The sequence below is a fragment of the Pangasianodon hypophthalmus genome, chromosome 1 (genome assembly GCF_027358585.1).
Source record: "Pangasianodon hypophthalmus isolate fPanHyp1 chromosome 1, fPanHyp1.pri, whole genome shotgun sequence".
Lineage (NCBI taxonomy): Eukaryota > Metazoa > Chordata > Actinopteri > Siluriformes > Pangasiidae > Pangasianodon > Pangasianodon hypophthalmus.
In genome coordinates this window covers 4,227,980-4,251,167 of record NC_069710.1, presented here as the reverse complement: position 1 = coordinate 4,251,167, position 23,188 = coordinate 4,227,980, and the positions used below count along the sequence as shown (strand labels likewise).

Genomic DNA, 23,188 nt, shown 5'->3' with positions numbered 1-23,188 from the left:
TAATAATGATGATGATGATAATAATAATAATAATAATAATAATAATAATAATAATAATATTGCCTCATTAGTTGGTGCTATGTGGTAGCATTGTTTGTTTGTTATGTTTATAGTGTACAGTACTGTACACCAGACTAATCTTATCAAGCATTGGTCTCATTCATAGAGCAGCCAGTAGAATTAGGCGATACTCAAAAAATATGACAATCTCATTATATATATATAAAGTGTGTGATTATAGACAGGGTGTTTATATACTGGGCGATTATACGTTGGGTGGTTACAAATAGGGTGGTTTTACCCAGGGTGATTATAGACTGAATGATTATAGAGTGGGTGATGAGTAGGAACTGTGAAATTTAGGAAATGTGCGGAGGTAATGGCTATACATTATAGCCTCCACTCTGCCCTGTCACACCTTGAACAGCATGACACCTGTTGATTACAGCTCTGCCTTCAACACAATACCCCACCGCCAATAAACTAGTCTTCAAACTACATAACCTTGGGCTCAGTGCACACCTGTGAAACTGGATTCTGGACTTTATAACCAACAGACCACAAATGGTAAGTCTGGGTAAGCATTCCTCCTCCCCATAACACTAAACACTGGTGCACCACAGGCCTGTGTGCTGAGCCCTCTATTATACTTTCTCTTTACACATGAGTGCAAACCTATCCACAAGTCAAACCATCATTAAAAATTTTGCAGATGTCATGACCCTCATAGGACTGATGTCTAACAGCAACAACAACAACAGCCTACAGGGAGGAAATCATGACCCTGGAGACATGCAGCTGTAATAACAACCTCTCAACTACAAGAAATCCAAAGAACTAATCCTGTACTTCAGAAAACAAAAACACAGTGTTCATTATCCCATCAGTATCAATGAGGAGAAGGTCGAGGCAGTCAAAAGTTTTACATTCCATAGGGTCCACATCATTAACAACCTATCATGGTCCATCACAGCGATGGTCCTATATGGTCCGTGGTCCTATAACAGTGATGGCAAAAAAAGGTCAACAGAGGCTCCATTTCCTAAGAAGTCTAAGGAAAGCACAGCTCCCCCAACAGCTCCTTCTGAACTTCTACCAGTGCACCACTGAGTCCATAATCACATACTGCATAACAGTGTGGTACTCATGCTGCACCTCAGAGGACAGAAAGACACTCCAGCACATCATCAGAACAGAACAAATAAAATCACCAGATCACAACTTCCCACACTGGAAGAAATTTGCAGAACTCGCAGCACCATCGAGCCAATAAGATCTCCAAAGACGCGACCCACCCTGGCTAAAGCTTCTCCACCCATCTCCCTTCTCGTAAATGTTACAGAGCCCTGTACACCCATACAACCAGACTGAGCAACAGCTTCTTGCTCAAAGCTGTTGCTACACTACTCAACACCCAATAATTACTCCCCAACCATACATGGGGGCGGGGGGAGTACCTTGCACTATTCTAAAATACACCACTATGGACATCAGCCATCACACCATTCTTGACAGACAGTATGTCCAATCCACCATTATCTTCCAAGTGCAGTTCAACCTTTCTGAGTGCAGTACCCTATACTACACATACACTGTGTAATACTCTGCATACTACACTTATATATAATTATTTATTTGATAATAAATACACAACCTCTCCACAACCTACTGTGAATAATGCAACAACTTTCTTCTGCACATGCACTTTTGAACTTTATTATTTCCTCATTTTACTTTCTACTGTATTTATACTTACTTTATTTATACTGACATTTGAATATTATTATTTTTTTATTAGCACCTTTTATTTTACATCCATTGTCTTATCGTTTACTCTGATGGCATCTTGTTGTATTTGTACAGTGACAATAAAGGTATCTTATCTCATCTTATCTTATATTATCTTATCTTACATATGGGTAAATAATAGTCATTATTTGATGCCTTTCTATTATCACAAATTTTCTTATTATTAACCACTATTGTGCCATGCCATACTGATGCATCTACAATCAATGAGTGAATCCCTACACAAAGCGATCAAGCAGTCAGACAGCACAAGTAATTTATCAGCCATCATGTCTCTGCCACTCCCATCTTTGAATGAATAGATCGAGTATAGCTTTCCACTGGATACTATCATACCTTAATACCTTCATACCTTCAATAATGCAAATACTTCAACTACCATGTCATATACCTTCCACGTATCCCACCTAATGTCGGGCCCTCTTAATGAAGGTTACCCAGTGTTGAACCTCCACTACTGTTGAACCTGGAAGGATAGCCTGCCTAAGGGCCATACAGTAAGAGCCACACTCAAGTCCAGACAACATTGTGAAAAATTCTAATAACTCATTGACTGGGAAAAGTATGGACCTGAAGAATAATAATGTGTACCATCACAAGATATTTATACACAATCCTGCACAGGCATTTCTCCATTCCAATCAGCTTTACAATTAAGTTGTAGGATTCCCAATATAAGGTTGCCATATAGAGGATTATGCTTACATTTGTAACATGTTTTTGGGTAAACATCAGGAGAAAAAGTGGCATGAATGCAGTAGGGCTTCATGGACTTAACAGAAAAAGAAAAAAATCACAAATGCATTCGCCTTTACATGGGTAATAGTTTGCACCATATCATTCTTATTATCCCATCAACGAGACCTCATGATATATTGCATTGCTCAGTGTTTTGTTTTGATAAATGATTTTATCCCTTCCATATAATATTATAACCATCTGTTACTGGTAAACAGTAAAACAGTGTTAATTATTGTGTTTCATATAAATGGGACAGGTCTGCTTATTATCTATTAGTAAAGTAAAGCTAAAATTGCTGTGGATATCATTCATTTCCTAAAAGCATGTTAATTATTTTTTTGATTATATGAAAGTTGACATTAGAACCAGATATAAGGTACAGTATTATTTATTTCATTGGCACTATAATAACGTACCATATGCCCTATGAAACAAATCTATGTACCATGAGTTCAGCTGATTTAGGTTTTGGCCAGCTTCCTAACCAGACTGTGCATGACTGACTGTTTTATTAGTTCAATGTAATGTTTTATCCATTGAACACAGCTGTCTACAAAACTGTAGTCAAAGCTGTCAGCCTTTTCTGAGATCAGCTGACAAACTCCCATATATATCAAAGGCATCACTTATGGTGAGAGCGATTACATTGTTGCCCTGATCTCTCACAGCTGCTGCAGCCTGCAGGACTTTCACTCTGGACACAGATCTACCATCTGTCCTTTGCAGGAGTAATCTGGACATTTCCTAACTAAAACATGATAGCAAGGAAGAAACACATTTTCATTGAAAAATAACATTGTCACTGAATAATAGGCAATAAGTGTAATTTATTATTCATGGACACAGAAGCATTTTTCTTCTGTTTTCATATTCATCCAATATACATTCTTACCCAAAACAGTTGCACCTTCATGTATAAATTTAACAATAATTAACAATTGTTATACTCATTAGTTTGCAGTGCATAAGGCATCTTGTCCCAGAGCATCTTTTAAATTCGCTCTAAACATTTATAAAGTATTTTAAAATGTCCAATAAATTATTCGGATCATGAACAATCATTTGGATAACAATCATTATAAGAGATTGTGATAATGAGAAAGATAAAACAAATACAATATTTGTATTTGTACAGTAATATTTGACCTTTTTCTCTTAGGTGAACAAGATCTGAATGTGATGTGACATAAATGTGACGGTTTTTTGCTCTATTTTCTCCCCAATTTGGTCATCTGCCAATTCCCACCCACTAGCCAGTTCTCCTATCACACAACAGCTAACAACCTGGGAGGGTGAAGGATAATATGTGCTTCCTCTGATACACATTAAGCTAGCACCTTTTTAAACTGCTGCTCATGCTACATCACAGGGCAGCATAGCACAGTCGGAGCAATGCTCTGTCTACACTCTTCACCATTTATTGATTGAGAAAGGACAGAACCACAGCTAATGTTGCTAGGACAGCTAGGACTCCTGGACAATCAAGATCGCCTGATGATAGGTTCATAGATGTGGTCTCCTGCAGCATCGAGTGAGGCAGTCTGTGGAATGTCCCCAATACTAAGCCCCACTACCAATAAACAAGTGAATCACTAAAGACTATGAGTATGTGTGAAAAAATTTTATCATGTAAATCATAAACATTAAAAAGTCTTACCCTGATATTGCACAGAGAAGACAGGAGTTTGGAGTGCATGTTCTTCATAGCACTGTGAGCAAAAATTTCAGTAAGCATAAATTTCCATTAGAGGTCAGTAGGTGTTGATTAATCTTCTATAACAGCACAGCTCAGACAGGCAGTGCAGTGGCACAGCAGGTATTTATGCCACCTTACAGTGCCAGTGTCCCCAATTTAGCCCCTAGGTGTGAATGTGTGTGTGCATGGTACCATTCGATGGACTGACATCCCATCTAGAGTATAGTCCTGCCTCACACCTAGTGTTTCTGGGATAGGCTCCAGCAGGGGAGGCTCATATAAATGGCCTTGAGGGGCTTAGCCCCCCCACTGTCCTTCAAAGATAAAAAAAAAAAAATCAATATAATGTTTCACATGCGGCAACCACATCATCTTATTTGTGGTTAACAAATGTTTTAAAGAGTGTGACAGCACCACCAGCAGCTGTAAGAAAAACACACCGAATATGAAACGATTCTGTGATAGGAAGCAAGGCTGTGGGCTAACGGGTGCTGTAGATTCATGCAGCCAAATCCGAGACAGCCATCATTTATCATCATTTTTCTGCTAGCATGTGTTTGGAGGAGAAACTAAAAGTCGATAGTCCGAGCACACAAAGTACAAATTACGCAAAAGGACAGATGGCAAAAAAGTAGGTTTAGTGTTTTTGGGTTATAACAAAGAGTTTCTGTTTACTGTGTTTGCTATTTAGAGGAAATGAAGCATAAACCCAGTAGAGCATTATGAGCTTGAAACATAAGCTTAAAAATGTATAACCTATTAATGTAGCTTCTTAACTACCTTGTGTGTGTCCCAATTTCTTTTATTTTTATTTTTATTTTTTTTACATTTATAGCATTTAATAAACACACTTATCCAGAGAGACATACAGAATACAGAGACTTACAGTGAGTAAGCATGGTTCTGACAGTAGTGCTGGCTGTAATTCAAATCACAGGTTTATACTAATGTGCTTGTTCTAATATGTTATCATTTCTATAGTAACAACTCATTTGCTGGGACTTGTATGGCAAATGCGCCATATAATCTAAGCCTAATAATAAAGGGATTAAGTAAACAAATTATATAACTTTAAGGAGTCGAAAGTGTTAGCGCTTTGTAATGGTCAGAGGACAAAGGGTTTTTACAAGCTTCATTTTTTCTGTCTTATTAACTTCAAGAGAAAGTGAGAGAACAACAGGATAACAGGAACTAACCTGTTTTGCTAAATTTTATATTTATATTATTTTTTATTAAATAAAAAAAGTTTAATTGTTGGCAAATTGCTGTGAAAGAGAAATAAAACATTTCGGGATGTGCTGTTATAAGATAATCACCTTCAAGTTGTTGATTATTTTCCTATAACATCATGCTCCATGTTTTATTCCTTACTTATTACAGAGCATCCCCATATGCACTGGCTGACATATTAAGCTTATGCATGTTATTTGTGTTATGTAAATTTTAGTTTTCATGAGGAATGCCATTCATTATAGAATCTATTACTATTACCTGCAGCTGTGCCAGAAAATGAAGGCAGAGGAAGATCTGACCTTTCGAGCTGAGACAGAGTGGTGATGTTGAATCGTGTATAAACACCAGCTCCTCAGTTCCTTCGTGACCGTACTGGACTACTCCCACTCATGAGCCAAGCTCATTCTACGCATAAATACACCTGAGGAATTATTTTGTCATAAAATCGGTGCTACTTTTAAAAGCAATACAAATGGTGTGGAAAAGCATGGTATGGAAAAACCTTACCTCTGGCTTTTATGCGGGAGATCTACACTGTCTAGGCAAAGGCAAAGACTGTGGCAGATTTACGGTTCCACCAGTCAGTTATAAAAAGGATAAATGAGCTGTGTGCAGTATGCTATCAACAGGCCTGAATGAGTCATATCAGTTTCTAAAGTTTGCCAGACTTAGCAAAGCATGCTGAATTGAGAACATGAATTCTAGTCAGTTAAAAGTTCACTTTAAAAATGTTAATTTTAAAGTCTAATTTTATAAATAATAAATATTTTAATGATAGAACTACAAGCATGACATCTTTCACTGCATATTCATCACATTATTAGATGTTTAAAAAGCCGTGCATGAAACAGGCATGATATGATAGCTCTATGATGACTATTCAAGGTGCAATCTGTGAATAATGTGTATAGATTTAAAACTTAAGAGGTTGGATTGATGCTAGTTGTACAGGTTTGCATTTTTTTGTGTGTGTGTGTAAGCAAGGCACAACCTGTTAATCTCTATGAACAAACCTGTATATGCTTTGGCTCTAAATTTTCTACTAATGAAGTGTTAAAACAGTATGAATTAGTTCATTAAGGTATGTAATAAAGAAAATGAAGGAAGTAAAATTAGTAATAATTCAGAATGTTGTTTCAAATTGCAGTGAAAGATAAATGGAGTAAGATTAAAAAAAATAAAATAATGCTTGCTGTGTATGTTTTATGAACACTTCCAGCAAGTTTCTGAATTATTTCCAGAATTTCACTTTCCTGAGAACCATTTGTTAAGCTCACTTATTATGGTTATACCTTTAAAGACTTTAAAGTCCTTAGAAATACTTTATTCATCTAAGTACTTCAAACATAGAATCATGAGTTAAATGGATTAGTTTAAACTATGTATCCAAACGATGGACCAAAGAAACAGGAGTGTGTTAAATGAGCTTTCACCTTATTTATTTAAAGAAAAAAAAAAAGAAAAAAATCCACTAACTATTATGTAACAGGGCTTTAGCTTGAGGAAAATCATGAGGAACTCTTGCAAAGCACATCTGTAAGTTGCTCTGAATAAGATTGTCTGCTAAATGCTGTACATTTAATGGCCTGATAATGTAGCATTAATTTAGATAAGGAAAATTGCTGATCTGAAAATATATTGTATAACAATATACAGAATTGCATAACTACAGCAGGCAAAGAGGCAGAATTAAGATAAAAGATGATCACAACCTTTTGAGTTATAAGCAAGACAGGAACTGAAGGCCAGCAAAACCTACAATTTCTCCATCAAGTCCAGGATACCCCTTTGTGCCAGTAGGGCCATCTTTACCAGGGTGATCATTCTGCAGGAAATGGAGGTAAAGAATTAAAGTCTCTGTAACACACAGACTTCAACTCAGGAGTATATTTTGTGAAAACTCTTTTGGGTACGGTATCCAGACATTGAACCCATGCTCCAGTATCATCATCACAAAGAAAAAATCTGCTGTGAAGTTTTTCTTTTTCTTGGAACCAAAAAAAAAAAAAAACATTGGTATGCCTTATTGCCTGGAATGACTGTAACTCATCCTGCTTATCTGTGGCAACTATTTACATATAATTCAAAATTTACTGTATTTGAAAGAAATGACTTTACATCATTGCCATGGTCACCAGGCAGTCCGGTGTCACCTTTTAATCCAGGCAGTCCTCTGCTGCCCTAACACACACACAGTGCAAAAGGCTTCCACTAACAGCAGACCTAAAAGCAGACAGTGTACAGACTATGGAAGACATTACTTCTAATAACCAAGAAAGGTAAACATGTCACTAGAGAGTAATCACATACAGTATACATTACTATATAGTCTTGATGAACAAAGGCTTTACGGAATACTGTGTATACATTATACGCTAACACCAAAGTTGGTCCCATGTCTTTTGAATAATTATATGAAACTGTTACAGTCAGGCCAGTGCAGTTTATGCAGAATTGGCTCTAATACACAAGTGGAGGATGGGGCTGTTCTTAAATATACAACAGCCAGTGATTTAGTGGAGAACATGAATCTCGTGCACTTCAAACAGGAAGTTAGCTATTGAAGAAAAACAGTGTCAGACATTTGATATTGACCCTGTTTGGATCAATTCCAAAATCTAATCAGTTTATCTGCTGATTACAATGATAACGCCATATAAATCCTACCGACATTCAGCTACTTGTTCTTGAGGTATCACGCTAATAAGAGTCTCAAACAGATGGACAGATTGACAGAAAACATGAAAACACAGTGCCTCCAGCACTTAGTAGAGAAGGAATAATTTTTAAGAAATTACTAACCCCACCTTTGTCCAAAGTAAAACAGATGTTTACTTTTATTATTTTTGGCTGAATGTAATATCCATGAACTGCATAACATTTCATGCATTGTTGTGCATGTACTTCTAAACAAATTGCAAATGAGCCATTATAAAATAGTGAGCTAACATTAATATTTGTAGTTAACTTCAGGACATTTTATGTTCTGATTCAGCAGCAACAGAGTGACCTGTAGGAACGTTTTGAAGCATTTTCAAACCCAGCAAAATTTCTACACCCATGCCATACAAATAATTTGTGAATAAATGAGAGGCACGGCTCTAAGAGTGTTTATGTCCTCCACAGGATTTCAGCAACACCACTGGATTGGATTTCTTCAACACTGGCACCAACAAGAGACTTTTTTTTTTTTTTTTTTTTTTTTAGATTTCCTTGTTTAATGTCCAACTCCAACATCATTTAAGTTGAATGTTTGGGAGATGTGTTCTGCTGTATAGCAGTTTGAGAATTTGGTCAATAAAATATAGACATGATTAACATTAAAATGATATGAGTAATTAAAATAGTGTTAATGGAATTCTATTTTAATTCATGGTCTGTAAAATCTGCAATAATCAAAACTAAATAACTAAAACCAAATAATTGGAGTAAAATCTATCCATAAAAAGTGGCCACAAATTGCTCTCTCTTTGCTGATTTTTTTGGGGGGGGGGAATTATATATGTGGTTTTTTTTCGGTGAAGGAGGGATTTTCTGGTTCAATCTTAAGGCTCAATCTTTTCCAACAGCTTGAGCAGCTCATTTATCCATGTACTAAACTGATTGCATTTCAAACTACATTTATTTATTTATTTACTACTTTTTTATAGATATCATGTGTTTCAGTGAAAACAAACTCCCCCTTTTTCCCAAGCATTACAAGGAATAAGGCCAGAGGGTAATACAGATTGCCATAATACTCAAGAGGGATTTCGTTGGAAATGCTGGAGTTTCTCCCATAACTAAACTCTAAATCTGCTTTCCTTGTGCAGGAAGAAAAGGAAATCTGTTTTCTAACCTAAGCATTTGCACACTTCCAAATGTTACCGACATAGATACAAATATGTGTACAAGTGAGGCCAAAAGGTTACATACACCTAGGCTAAAGATATTTAATCTTGGTTTTTCACAACTCCACAACACATTTCATGTTACCATACATTTCTTTTGGCAAGTCACTTAGGACATCTACTTTGTTCACATCAGAGGTCATTTTAAAACAATCAATTAGAGACAGATTTATTAAAGATTTATTTATTTTTAATTCGCTATATCAGAATTCCAGTGAGTCGAAAGTTTCCATTCACCATTCATCTTATTGTCTTGCGGCATGTCATCTTCCAAACCAGGCAAATTCTTATACCTCAAATGAAGTCATTTTTGGCACTTTCACTTGTGGGAATTTGCATATTTGCTAAAGATTTCAGTGTGAATACACTGGGGTAGAAAGCTCATAACTTCAAATCAGCTGTTTTAAATGAAAGAGACAAACTTCGTTTTTTTTTTTTTTTGTCTATTTACTCTATTTTACAAACAATTGTATTATTTTTAAAGTAGCACATCCATAAGCCAATCCTGTAAAGACTACAGCAATGTGTTTCTGAAGCTGGTATCACAAAAATTCACAAATTTATAAAGTGGTAAAACATCAAAGCAGTTTGTCTGGCACATGCACCAGCGTAGACTCCAAACGATTCAACAAAACGTATTAGAATTAGTATGATTATAACATTATAAAATACGGTACTAACCTTTCTTCATCTTCTTAAACCCGGATATCCCTAGAAAATTAAAAACAGCTTATACTTAGATCCTGTAAAAAACCATAGAATATTTCTGTAATTTCAAAATAATTTAATGAGATCAGCAAAACAAGTTCTAGTTTTTTTTAAGTATCAACAGTTAAATAAATGTGCCATGTTCATATTCAAGCTTAGCAGTGTTTCCTTTGTGTCTCCTACATGAAAAATTAAACTTCACTTACTACATTGCACATAAAGGCATCATGCTTCAATGTTTTGTTTTTGTTAAATTCTCAATAGGACTTTCTATACAACTCCACTGGATGATTTTCTTGCGACCCCAAAACTTTCACTTGAACCAAGTAGTTCCTGGAAATAGTACATGCTGTTTTGAATAGTTTTTTTTCTCTCTTTTTCTCTTCCATAGTTCCAAGGAGTTTTTCTTTGGAATTGTAGACCTTGGCTTGCTCACTGAGGGTTTAGGTACTGATGCCTGTTCTATTCTGTTTTGTTTCTTTATGGTTATTATGAAGCAGAATTATTGCAAAGGGATTATAATCATCCATGTAATTCCACAACATGTTCTAAATATGATATAAATAAAATGTGCATACCTGAAGGCCTAGATATCCAGGTTCTCCCAGTTTGTTAGATCCATCTCACTCTAGTGATTGGAGAAGGAAATATTTTAATAAATAGGTGGCAGAAACAAATGTAATGTGAAGAGCGATACAAGATTACAAGATTACAAATATTATTAAGTTTTTACTTTTGCTTTTAGATATGTCATTGTAGTAGATTATACAGGATATAATCCCTCTAGTCCTCGTGAGCCTTTAAAACCCTGAAAATAAGATGTAGACAATGGAAACAGATAAAGCACATGAAAAAGCATATAGTGGCAACTATAAATTTAAATTCAAATTTTATTGGTCACACACACAACCATACACAGTATGACATGGAGTGAAATGCTTATTATGACTGTTCAGATGCCGAAAAACAGAATTTACATAAACCAGAATTTACTTGCATACAAGTAGATAAAGAAAAATATTTTTAAAAATAATATAACGAATATAAATGATAGACAGCAGAAAAAAGTATGAAAAAGTGTGGAAAAAAGGGGTTTGTTATTGCAGTTACTTGGAGAAATTTGGTTCTTTGGTTTGGCAGATTTGGACTGTGAAAAAAGACCAAGATAGCAGGAAATAAAAAGTATGGGTTGACTTTTATAAATTATGTAATTGGAAATAGGAAATAGAAAAGATTTGAACCGAACAGCCACAGGCATTGGAACAATCATGAAACTTGGCATTATCATTGAATTTCAACATGATTGAGGTTGAGACGAAGTTACAGAGGGGCCGGTATCCAACCCCTCTCCAACTGCCTCAAATCACATGCGCCAAGGACACTGTGTAGCTCTGGGCCTCCTGAATCACTCAGCGCTCCCCAGTATGAGGCCCTTGACACCCAGGTCTTAGGGTAGAGGATTCACTATAATACCCTAATTGAAATTGTAGTCAATAATAGAATACCCAGTCAGGGGAGACCGGTATAAATGGGCCAGCAGGGCTAAGTTCTCTGCCTTTCATGGATAAACAGACGACAATATAAGGTTTAATTTTTGGCATGCACGTAAGTAAAAGTAAAAGTAAACAAACTAAACACCCATGGCCCAACTGAAGTATAAAGTAAACAAAAAGACAGAGATACATCATTTCTGTTTACCATGTTGAGTATTCAGAGGAAAGACAGCCTGAACCAATTGGATCATTATTGACTTGAACCACTTAAAAAGATAGAAATAACAACTGCAGCGTAGTTTCACTGTCAAGCTATTGATAGATTTTACACACACACACACACACAAAAAATCTTCACTTTGATCATTCGTTTTCACTTTATAAACCATTCCTAAAGCCTCTCAGAACAAAAATGCAGCCCATGCCTGATAAGCAAGAACCATATTTAGAAATAGAAATAAAAGAGAAAGTCCTTTTTTCACCTTAAGTCCATGTTTGCCTGGCTCTCCTTTATAACCTTTTAGCCCAGTGACTCTGCTTAGACCCTGTCATGAAACAGAAAAAAGAGTTGTAATTATAAAATATCAAAGGGATATCAAAGGAAACCAAACAGTCTAAATGGAGGACTTGCTGCTGAGCCCACTTCCTCAGCCAGACCCTCATGTCCCAGAGCCCCAACCGGGCCCACATTGCCCTAGGATGCGAGAGAGGAAAGCCAGCAGTGTTAAACAACCTGCAATGAAAATTAAACACTACCATATAGGGAGTGTAGTGCACAGAGCTGCTTTATCGTCTCACCCTGGACACCACAGAGTCCTGTAGGTCCCCTTAGTACTTTCTCTCCTCTCAGACCCTGAGAAATGACAGACAAATCTAAATTAAATTTTTACAACAACATCCAGCAAACAAATACTACTACACAGTTGCTTTTCCATTAATTCAATATATCAAGGAATCATCCAAAGATAATTTGTTCTTTTTAAAGATTTCCCCCCACAGCCAAGAATACATACCGGTGTGCCAGGAAGCTGTGTGCTGCCAAAAACCTTCTGTGCAAGAAAGAAAGTTCAATTCAAATATTTTTGTACTCTTTGCAGGACGCTGAACAGAGAGCAGGAAATGGAAAGTCATTTAACTACAAGAACTGATTCATAACAAACAACAGCATTTCAGGCTACTATAATGTAAAGTACTGCATTACATAATGACTCAGATAGGCAAGGACTCACATGGACTGGTTTTGCTTTCATGAAATTGACTAAGAAATACTCACTGTAGCTGTTGCAAATTTAAGTTGGGGTAATTTGATCTCACTTTTTATTAACAGGTGGTTGGAAGAAAGGAATACATAATTCACGAACATTAAGGAAAAATGATCCACCTCACATCCTGCATAACTCGAACATCAAAGGATCCTCTGATTATATGACACTGTGTGCTGCTTTGAGAAGGATTAATCATATGTTAGTGACATGTGATATGGGGAACAGTTCCCTAAAGGCGTAATACAATATTCTTAAGGTTTCTCATTTTTGGTGTTGTATTTATCAAAAGATGACAGACAGATTGAAGATTAGACAGCTGAAGATTGGAGAAATGTCACCTGGTCTGATGACTCTCAATTTCTGTTGTGACATGTAGATGGTAAGGTCAGAATTTAGCATCAGCAGGAAGAATCCATGGACCCAACCTGGCTTCTGTCAACAGTTCAGGCTGGTCATGGTGGTGTATTTGTGTACCAACCTTGAATACTAGCTTTCAAGCTTTCATGCATCCCTTTATGGTCACAATTTACCTATTTTATAATGGCTACTTCCAGCATGATATCACAGCATGTCACAAAGCAAGAGTCATCTCAAACTGGGTCTGTCTGGACTGGGAAGTCCTCAGATCTGAATCCAACAGAACAAATTTGGCATGTGGTAGAACAGGAGATTTGTAACATTTGTGCAGCCAACAAATCTACAGCAATTATGTGATACAATCACGTAAAAACATCCTGTACTATCAAAGGTAGGCACATGAGAAGATGCTTTAAGTAGGGGCAGTTGAATGTAAAAGTGTCACAGGGACTTAGGGAAGCAGCCCCCACTTCCCATGATTATGCTCACAGGAATGTTCCCCAGAACTTGTGGAATCCATGCCATGAAGAATTGAGACCTCTGGGAGAATTGAGACTTCTGCCCTACTCAGTATTAATATGGCATTCCTAAGAAAGTGGACAGTGAGTGTAGACAGACAGATAGACAGACAGACAGACAGACAGATAGATAGATAGATAGATAGATAGATAGATAGATAGATAGATAGATAGATAGATAGATAGATAGATGCGGCTGGAAATTGGAGCAATACAGAGATTCAAATTCATGTCCAAAGAAATTTTAGTGAAAACGATTTCAACATACATAGTTAGTTAAATCCACCAAAGCCTCTGCTGGCAGGAGCTGCTTCACAGATGTTTAGCTTAGGGAAGTCTGCTAAATGAGTGTGCTGTTCACTGGAAGTTCTTAAGAAACCAAATAGCACTACATTATTCAATAGCCATATGGGCAGGCATCTTACTTTCTCAAGACTGTAAACTATATTTGGTTTAACAAATTATTTAATCATAGTGTATTAATTAGTAGATCTTATTAGACTAGATCTTATTAGTTTTGATCAATAATGCTCAAACTATTACATTAACATTAGACTTTTAATCCCTTTGCCTCAGTTCAGTGGAATTCTGAAAAAAGCTGAAGCTTTCCTAAGAACTTGCTTTCATGAAATCTGGTTTGTGTTCAATCACCAGCTTGAAGTGCTCAGATATGATTTATTTATCTTTTTTTTGTATTTATTGAATTAATCTTCTTATTTACATGTAATAATTTCCTAATGGTGGTCCCAAACAAAAGAGATAGTGTTATATGTAGCTGTTTGGTTGTTTAGAAAAAGACTAGATATGTACCATGTATGAGATGTATGAGTTCCTTCTTCAATTCAATTCAATTCAATTCAATTTTATTTGTATAGTGCATTTAACAATGGACATTGTCACAAAGCAGCTTTACAGAAATATATACATTCAGGATATAAATTTTAAATTTATGAATTTTTCCCTAATGTGCAAGCCAGAAGCAAAGGTGGCAAGGAAAAACTCCCTGAGACGCTATAAGGTATTGAGGAACCAGACTAAAAAGGGAACCCATCTTCATCTGGGTGAGACTGGATAGTGCAATTATAAATAATTCCCTTCTATAACTGTGTACTATATAGCCAAAAAGTGCAATTGTGTAACCACAAAAGTTCATTTTAGTTCACACATGAAGTCTATTCGTTGAAGTTATCAGCTGTTCAATGATGGATACTTGCCTGCAAAACTGTTTGTAAAACAAACTATATTGCCTCATATGCTTTATATTAACTTTAATCAGACATCTCAAAGCAAAAAGCTATCATGTGCAGGAATATAAAAATACTGGACCTCTGAACTCTTAACTGAACTGTCTTGCTCACTGTCATCATCTGGGCTTCAGCCATCAAGCAGAAATATTGAATTACCTGGCTTCAAAAATCATAATGTATGGACAATTGCATAAATTATTAATTGTTTAACTTCTTTCACAGCAAATAAAGCCGTTACTTGCAAATTGGTTCCTAACATCATCGACTTACCTTCTGTCCAGGAGCACTATAAGAGCCTGGGTCTCCTCTCTGTCCAGGAGCTCCAGGCTGCCCCTTTCAGACATAAAAAATGTTAAAACACAACATGAGCCTTTTCAGTGAAAGAAATTAGTTTAAAATTGGTAATTCATTTTAGAAAGTCAGAAATGCAGAAAAATATGGTGCAAAACAAACAAAACAAACCAAAAAAGCAACAGCAAAAAAAAAACAACAAAAAAAAAAAACACAACAACAAAACCAAAAACACAACAACAGTAACTCAAACCAGAAAGGGTAGGTCCTTATTGAATATCACCTGCTCTGATTGGATACAGGGTATGACTATCAAAGTGAAAAGGAACTATTCTTTTTCAGTCTGCTGTTATCTTAGCCTAGCAAAAACGGTTGAATGATTTAAGTTCTTTTCTTCTGTTTCACAAATTGAAATATTTTGGCCTTACTGTGGCAAAAGCTTTGAAGCTGTTCCAAGCTTCACTGCAGTTAAGCCAGCTGTTCTTCCTGAAACCACAGTTAATCTTTCTGCACGTGAATTTCACGGGTTTGGCTTTTAGACGCTTATCGGTAATAGCACAAAATTCGGAAAGTGAGCGTCCGCGAGCTCCTACACAACGAAAGCAGCTTAACTTTCTACAAAATGATCATTTTAAATAAATGAATAACAAAACAAACACAACAATTTACAGTATATATGAGTGTACAGGCTAAAAGTTTTTATATTTATGCTTAAATGGGTAAAATCAATCCATTTTAAAGAGACACTATAAATCATTAAGCCAAATAAAAATAAATTTAAAAAAATAATTTAAGAATTGTTATTATTATTATTATTATTGTTATTATTATTATTATTATTATTATTAGGGACCCAAGCACCGAAGTTGCATAGGCACCCTATTGTTATTCTATGTTTTCTTATTAGGGGGCCAAGCACTGAAGGGTGTGTCTCAGCAATTCAACTACGTATCATCACGGAACTTGATAAGTATTGATAAGTATGAGTATAAGTACTGACACAAGTCTTGGTAGGCATCATCAGGACCATGCACTGAGGTTGTACAACAATTTTCTTGCCAGCGCCACTTACTGGTCCATCAGTAAAAGTTATATCTAACTGATATAAAAGTTCCATCTAACTAATATTTTTGCTGCTCCTCCTCCAAATTTTGTCCTATCTTCACCAAATTTTGATCACATCATATTAAGATCTATCTAAACTTACAAAAAGTGGGGAAAAGGCCCACACTGATGAGAAAAAAAATACCTTAGATGTTTTTAAATTGCAAAAAGAAAAAAACTTTAGGTCAAAGCAGTAGCAATCACGACCACAGGTCAAAGTAGCAACAGACAACTCCACAGGTCTCAGCAGTGGTGGCAGCTACAGCAGCAATGCCACCCTGCTGCCCATTTGTTCATCTAGACCTTCCTCCTACAGTCAGAAATTCCACCACCGTCCATGGTCAAAATTGGTCAAAGGCAACAATTGCAGCGTGTCTGTGAATGTGTGGCTCACCGAGTCTGGGTGCTCGGCCCCTGAAAATGCTGCTTACAGCTTTATTTATTATTATTATTTTTATCATTATTACATAAATCACAGCACTAGATCTGTCAATACAGTTGAAGTGGTTTCTGATGCATTGTAAAAGGGAAATTTCAAAATGGTAGACAATCAAACCCACTTATATTAGTTCCCAGTGATCTACACTATGCTCACAATAAAGATCAATTAATTATACTTTAAAAATACTTTATTACTTTAAAATACTGTAGAATTTTAAAGTAACTGCTCCTCAGAGTGTTTTTGATTTTATTGTTGTGTTTTTGATTTTGCTGTTGTGTTTTTGATTTTGCTGTTATGTTTTTGATATTACTGTTGTGTTTTTAATTTTCTTGTTGTCTTTTTGGCTTTGCTGTTGGGTTTTTGGTTTGTTAGACAGCTTTGGATATGTGATTCAGTGAAAAAACATGCAATGTAACGTAACAAGTGGTGTTAGTTCAGTTTTAACAGTTTTAGCTGTTTACGACTAGATTCATTCAGTGAGTACACACATTTCATAATTTCATGTTACATATTATTTCATGCTTTCCAAAATAATAATAATAATAATAATAATAATAATAATAATAATAATGAAATATGCATATGTATGCAAGATACATTAGCTAATCTAAATACGTAAATCAGTCAAGTTTACTTGCTGTTTTGGTGTGACTGGACACTGTGCCCACAATCTTTCTCCCGTGGACATTTGCAGATAATCTACAGTGGTGTTTAGTCTGAAAGCAGCAAAAAAAGAAAATAAAATTCTTAGCAAACTGCCTAGAAAGAAATGTTTTTGCTCAGTGAATAGAAATGCAATGGGAAAGCTCAAGCAGTGTGTTTAAGGCTGCACACTGACCACTGGGCAGATATCCCAGAGATTAAAAGACCTGTTGAAGATGAAATGAATGTATTATTGCTCTTATTTGCTTTTTATTTTAGTGCTACACCATTTTCATTTGTGCTCAACAGGCATCACAGAAAATTAAAACAAATATGACAAATCAACAGCGTTTTTTTTTTTCAAATACTGCATATGTACATCACAGAGAACTAAAAAGAATCATCTGTGAGGTTTAGCTGAAGTGTTAAAACTACAGAGCTTTGTCCTAAATTAATAAAACATGTGGATGTTGGAAGAGTCTGGAAGTTTGGAAGGAGAAGAATGCAGACATTCTAATAGGGAGGAAAAGGAGGGAAGACAAGGAGGAAAGATCTGCAATGAACTAGAAAGTACGAAAATCTGGTAAAGAAGATGCCAGATCAATAAGCAGTAAATAATCAGTCACTGTCATAAGTCTTTATAAAGTAGCCTAAATGACGTTTGATAAACTTGCTTACTGTGATGACCTCCACCTCTTGATTGATAAAATAATGTTTTTTTTTTTTCAGGAGTCTAGTCTTTACTTTCCCCTCAAGGTTCAAGGTTCATTTATTTGTCATTCAACATGTTAAAAACATGAAAGAACGAAAACTGTTTCCCAGGTCCAGCGTTAAAAAAAAGATTATAATAAATAGATAAATAGATAATAAATAACCTAAGACCAATAATAAAAAAAACTAAAATCATAATATAATATAATATAATATAATATAATATAATATAATATAATATAATCAAGGACTGTCAGTGTTGTATTTTCAGCACTTTAAATAGGGAACACCATCATCACCATAAGCAACATACAGAAAACTGCTGAACAGAAATTGTTCTTCATATAACAGCTGAGGAAACTCAGCATCTTCAAGCCAATCCTGTCTCATTATTACAGATGACACTGTGCAGTCGATGTGTGTGGGGGGGGATTTTTTTAATATCTTGCTCCTGGCTACTCCCTAAGGAATTCTGACTAATCCCATCTGCTCCGGCCGACACTCTTGAACAATCCCTCTACTCCTGCAGTTATTATTTTATTATTTTGCACTACCAGGTTAAAGTTACTGAAGACTAATGAATGTGGTAAATGTGTTGTGTTGTGAGGTGCCGTGTTTGGACCCGGTACACGCCCATATTTATGAATTTAGCCTTACATTGTCCCATGAGCTTTATATTTGACTGCTTGCATGAACATAAAAACACCTCCTCCAGCAACTTTTTTTGTTAAGTCTCACAGGTCATGACACACACACCCCTACTGTGTAGCCAGCAGTAGCATACAATCTGCACTACTGATCCCACCCACCCATAAAATTTAGCAAACTCATCAGGAAAGATCCTGCTCCATCAGAACAAACACCACAGACCACGTAAACAGTGTGGTGTCTATGTCTCATCAAGCTGTCTAAGACAAGCTGAAGACCCAAGCCCCAACTCTGCCAACTGTCTTGCTAAAAAAAGAAAAAAAGACATGCACAAGTACAAGAATCTATTTTAATGACTATAAAGAATATTTATGTGCAATATGGTTATAATGTATTAATATATGCCTATAATATATATGATATAATAGGTCAATTTACTTCCCTTCCTGTTGTGTATACTCATTGCACTGAACTGTGCTACTTATGGCAATTCGACTTTGGTGCTATAGTGGATATAGCTATACAGTATATTATGAGTGTGTCAAATATATGTTTGTAAGTGTTGCATTCAGTATGTTGTATAATTTTGCATTTATGTAGAATCTGGTTTAAAAAAAAAAAAGGTAGTGTGCATTTGGCAGATTTTGATTCTGATGATACTTACATCAGACCCTTCACCTCCTTTATATCCCAGCAAACCCACCATGCCAGGCTCCCCCTATAGACAGAAACTGAGAGTGAGAGAAAACTTCTCAGGTTTTTTGAGAATCATGAGTGAGGTTTAAAGTATTTTCTTATCTTTTCACAAGTATCAACCACTTCATTTAGTAATATACAAGACTTACATAATTAAGAGGCCAAAGATTAAACAAAAACTTTTTTTTTGTGATTTTATTTGTGCTACATTAAATTGTTATGTGTAATACAAGAAACATTTCTGAAGCACTAACATTCACTGTCAATGTAGCCTGTTCCTTGCAGACTGGAGCTGCTCTATAAATTATGAAGAATGAAACCAAACACAGTTCAGACAAACAATTGAAATAGTTATTTCATCTGGTTTTCATTAACCGTAAAAGTATTTACTTATGTTACGGTTGGGCAACTTTACCGCAACAACCACTACCACCCTGATAGTTTAATTTCTCTGGTCCATTTTCCCTAATGTTCCACTTTTCCTGTACTGTGTGTTAGAGGGTGTAACCTGAGCCACTACAGTCATGAGTAATCTCATCTGAGGACCTGGATTGTGTGAATAAGTCTTCCTGTTGTCATGTCTTTATTTCTTAGCCAAAAAGAAAGACAAACGATTACTCCATCCTGTCCATCGTTTACTCTTGCACCTTTCTCCCCCTACAACAACAAATGTGATAACTTTCCAGATGGAGAGGTGTAAGTATAACAGAAGAATAAATACACTGTTTAATCTCTTTTTAAAAACTGTTTAAAAGAGTAGCTGACATATTGTGAAAATACGAACCTTTTGTCCAAGTGGACCTCTTGAGCCTTGTTAAAAAACACCATAAGACTGAAACTGAAAACTGTAAGACATTTATAAATTATATACTATCAGTATGTATAACAAGGAGTATCATATTTGACGTCTGTAAAAAACGTACTGTATCTTCAGGTGGACCCCGAACACTGTGTGTAATATGCATATAGTGATTGTTACATTCCAAATAAATACAGTCTAACACACAATTGAATAAAATGTTAACATTATGAAGGTAAGAATGACTTTGCTCTATTGATCGCCTACTGCTCCCTGAGACAAAACAAAGAATAAAAAACATTCTAGCACTACTTTCAAACAATTTATCATTATGCAGTCTCACTGTCTTATTTGCTCTGCAAATAAAAAACGAGCTTAATAATTAACATGTAAACAACATGCAAATTTCCTGTCATTTAGACGAGACAAAGTCTTCACAAAATCAGTGAAGCAAGAGGAAGAGAGGAGGCAGCATTATCTAAGAATGGTTTGTGTTCTGGTGTGCATTAGTGAAGAAAAAAGCCTAATTACCCTTGATCCCAGACTTCCTGACTTTCCAGCTATCCCCTGCCTTCCTGGGGTTCACTGTGAAAAAAAACAAAACAAAAAAAAAACTCAACATCCTTCATGAACATACATTAATTTAGTTAACAATGTAACAAAACAGTGTAACAATGATCCTGAGGCAGGGTCTAACTTACCAAAGTAAGGTCCAAATATAAGTGAAGTGACGTGACTTGTGGCCAAGTATGGTGACCCATACTCGGAATTTGTGCTCTGCATTTAACCTATCCAAGTGCACACACCGAAGTGAACACACACACACCCGGAGCAGTGGGCAGCCTTTTTTGCTGCGGCGCCCGGGGAGCAGTCGTGGTATTGAGGGCGGGAGAGAGCACTGATCATTCACTTCCCCCACCTACCAGACCTGCATCCCTGCCAGACCTGAGACTTGAACCCACAACCTTCAGGTTGCAAGGCTGACTCGCTATCCATTAGGCCACGACTGCAGTAATACAGTACAGTAATATACACATCAGGTCTCGCTTTATGTTAGACCATGTGTGTTTATACTGTGCAGTTAGAAAGCCTAGTTGGTGGTCTGACATTTCTGCCCCATTTCCTTCCAATCAGGTTGTTTATTCCAAGAAGGAGCCTAGATGTTGAAGGCACGGGCCAGATAGTAAATATTCAGAACATGCAGTCAAACAAAGCTCAAAAAGATTGCTCAGAGATGGCCATTGCCTTATCCATATAGCCCTAATAATCTAAATAAATAGCAGCCATTCGCACAGCCATACACACACACGCACAATTTCATATATGAATGCATCTGCAAGGACATAGTACATAGTACAGTATAATGGCAGGATAATTCATGAAATCTTAAGTCTGTTCTAATCCTGTGTCATGTATGCAAAGTAGATAAGTGCAGGTTTCACGTTATATAAAGCAGTCCAGAGCAAACAAACCAGAGGACTCAGCCAATACTCAAAGTGGAAAACAGGCAGAAGGTCAGGAAAGCAGAAAACTGGGCCCCATCTGGAGTATTGATGGGCTGGCTTTTGGGTCAGTGAGGCCCATAAAATATTTTTCTGTGGGTTCTATTCAAGTCAGCACATGTGGCTCACTAGTAGGGTTCATGTAGACCACCATCCTACAATTAGGACAGACAAAACAATTAATTATTTTTCTGGACACACCAGAAAATATCATAGAAATGCAAACAGTTACATGACTAACCAAAGCTGGAGTGAGACTTCACACTATTATGACACTATTATGTTATGTGACAGCCTGGGCTTTTTTAAGATGTTTGTGTGGTTGGATCCAGATGTGCGTAATTAGAATTTGGAAGACCGGGGCCATCTGTAGATTTCTGTTTGATCATGTGATTGCAAGCTATATGTTGTGCAACCCTGGATGATTATTATAGAAGCTGGAGTTAACAGAGGTTGTAGGGGCAGACATGACATGTTTACAAGCAACACTTTCCTATAATGTGAACATTTGCAGAAAAAGTAAGCTAGAGAGAAGAGAAAGGTATACCTAACAAATCACAGACAAACTATGTTAATCATCTGCATTATAAAAGTATTACAAAAATTCACCATTTTCTCAGAGCTTCAGTCAGAGCTTCAGTGTCATATAAAGATAATATAAGATAAGATAAGATAAACTTTATTAATCCCCGAAGGGAAATTCAGGTAGTCTTATAGATAAGTAAGAAAGAAAGTAGTAAGAGTATCTTATCTTATCTTTATATAAAAGGTTACTGCTTAAAATCTCTGTACAAGATATTAAATAGCCAATAGATTTAAATAAGGCTACCACATCTCCAAGATCTCAAATGGACCCTGAAGATCCTCTGGGGTTGGGTTGACATAAATAAAAGGAATTTGCTTACCTTGCGTTCATATCAACAACACTGGAAATGAAATAACAATAATAATAATAACACTAATACATCAATATCAAATGTCTTTTTCAATAGAATTATTAATATATACAGATAAGTGACATGTTAAATGAAAAATTCCATAAAGACCATTAGTAGCTGGTTGTGGGTCTGGTTGCTCCATGGTCTGCAGTTCAATCCTGAGCTCGGGTTATGGTCTGTGAGGAGTTTCTGAGCATTTTCTCCCTGTGCATACATACATTTCCTCTGGGTTCTCTGGGTTTCCTGTGGGTTCTCAGGTTTCCTCCCACCTGCCCATAACATGCCAGTAGGTGGTTTGGTTAAAGTAAATTGCCCCTGTGAAAGAGTATGTGAATGTGTGTGTGTATGTGTTTGCTGGCCTGTGATGGACTGCCATGCCATCCAGGCTGTGTTCTTGCCATTGCATCCAGTGGCTCAGGACCTTCGCCAGGATAAAGTGGTTACTGAAAGTGACTGAG

The 23,188-nt window shown here is 36.2% G+C and overlaps 1 long non-coding RNA gene across 3 annotated transcripts; it reads right to left on the bottom strand.

The window, feature by feature from the left end:
* Positions 1-5,520: 5,520 nt before the first annotated feature.
* Positions 5,521-21,279, bottom strand: LOC128318417 (uncharacterized). 3 transcript variants are annotated; one of them, XR_008301816.1, is made up of 10 exons: positions 20,992-21,279; positions 20,822-20,875; positions 19,460-20,336; positions 17,429-17,510; positions 12,584-15,290; positions 12,053-12,423; positions 10,811-10,885; positions 10,656-10,705; positions 10,051-10,080; positions 5,521-7,304 (listed from the first exon to the last, which is right to left on the bottom strand). It is a non-coding gene; the product is annotated as an uncharacterized LOC128318417 (long non-coding RNA). The 3 variants fall into 3 exon arrangements; XR_008301819.1 differs by lacking the exon at positions 5,521-7,304 and having other exon boundaries at positions 8,697-10,080; positions 12,053-12,115; positions 12,327-12,423; XR_008301814.1 differs by lacking the exon at positions 5,521-7,304 and having other exon boundaries at positions 8,697-10,080.
* Positions 21,280-23,188: the final 1,909 nt, after the last annotated feature.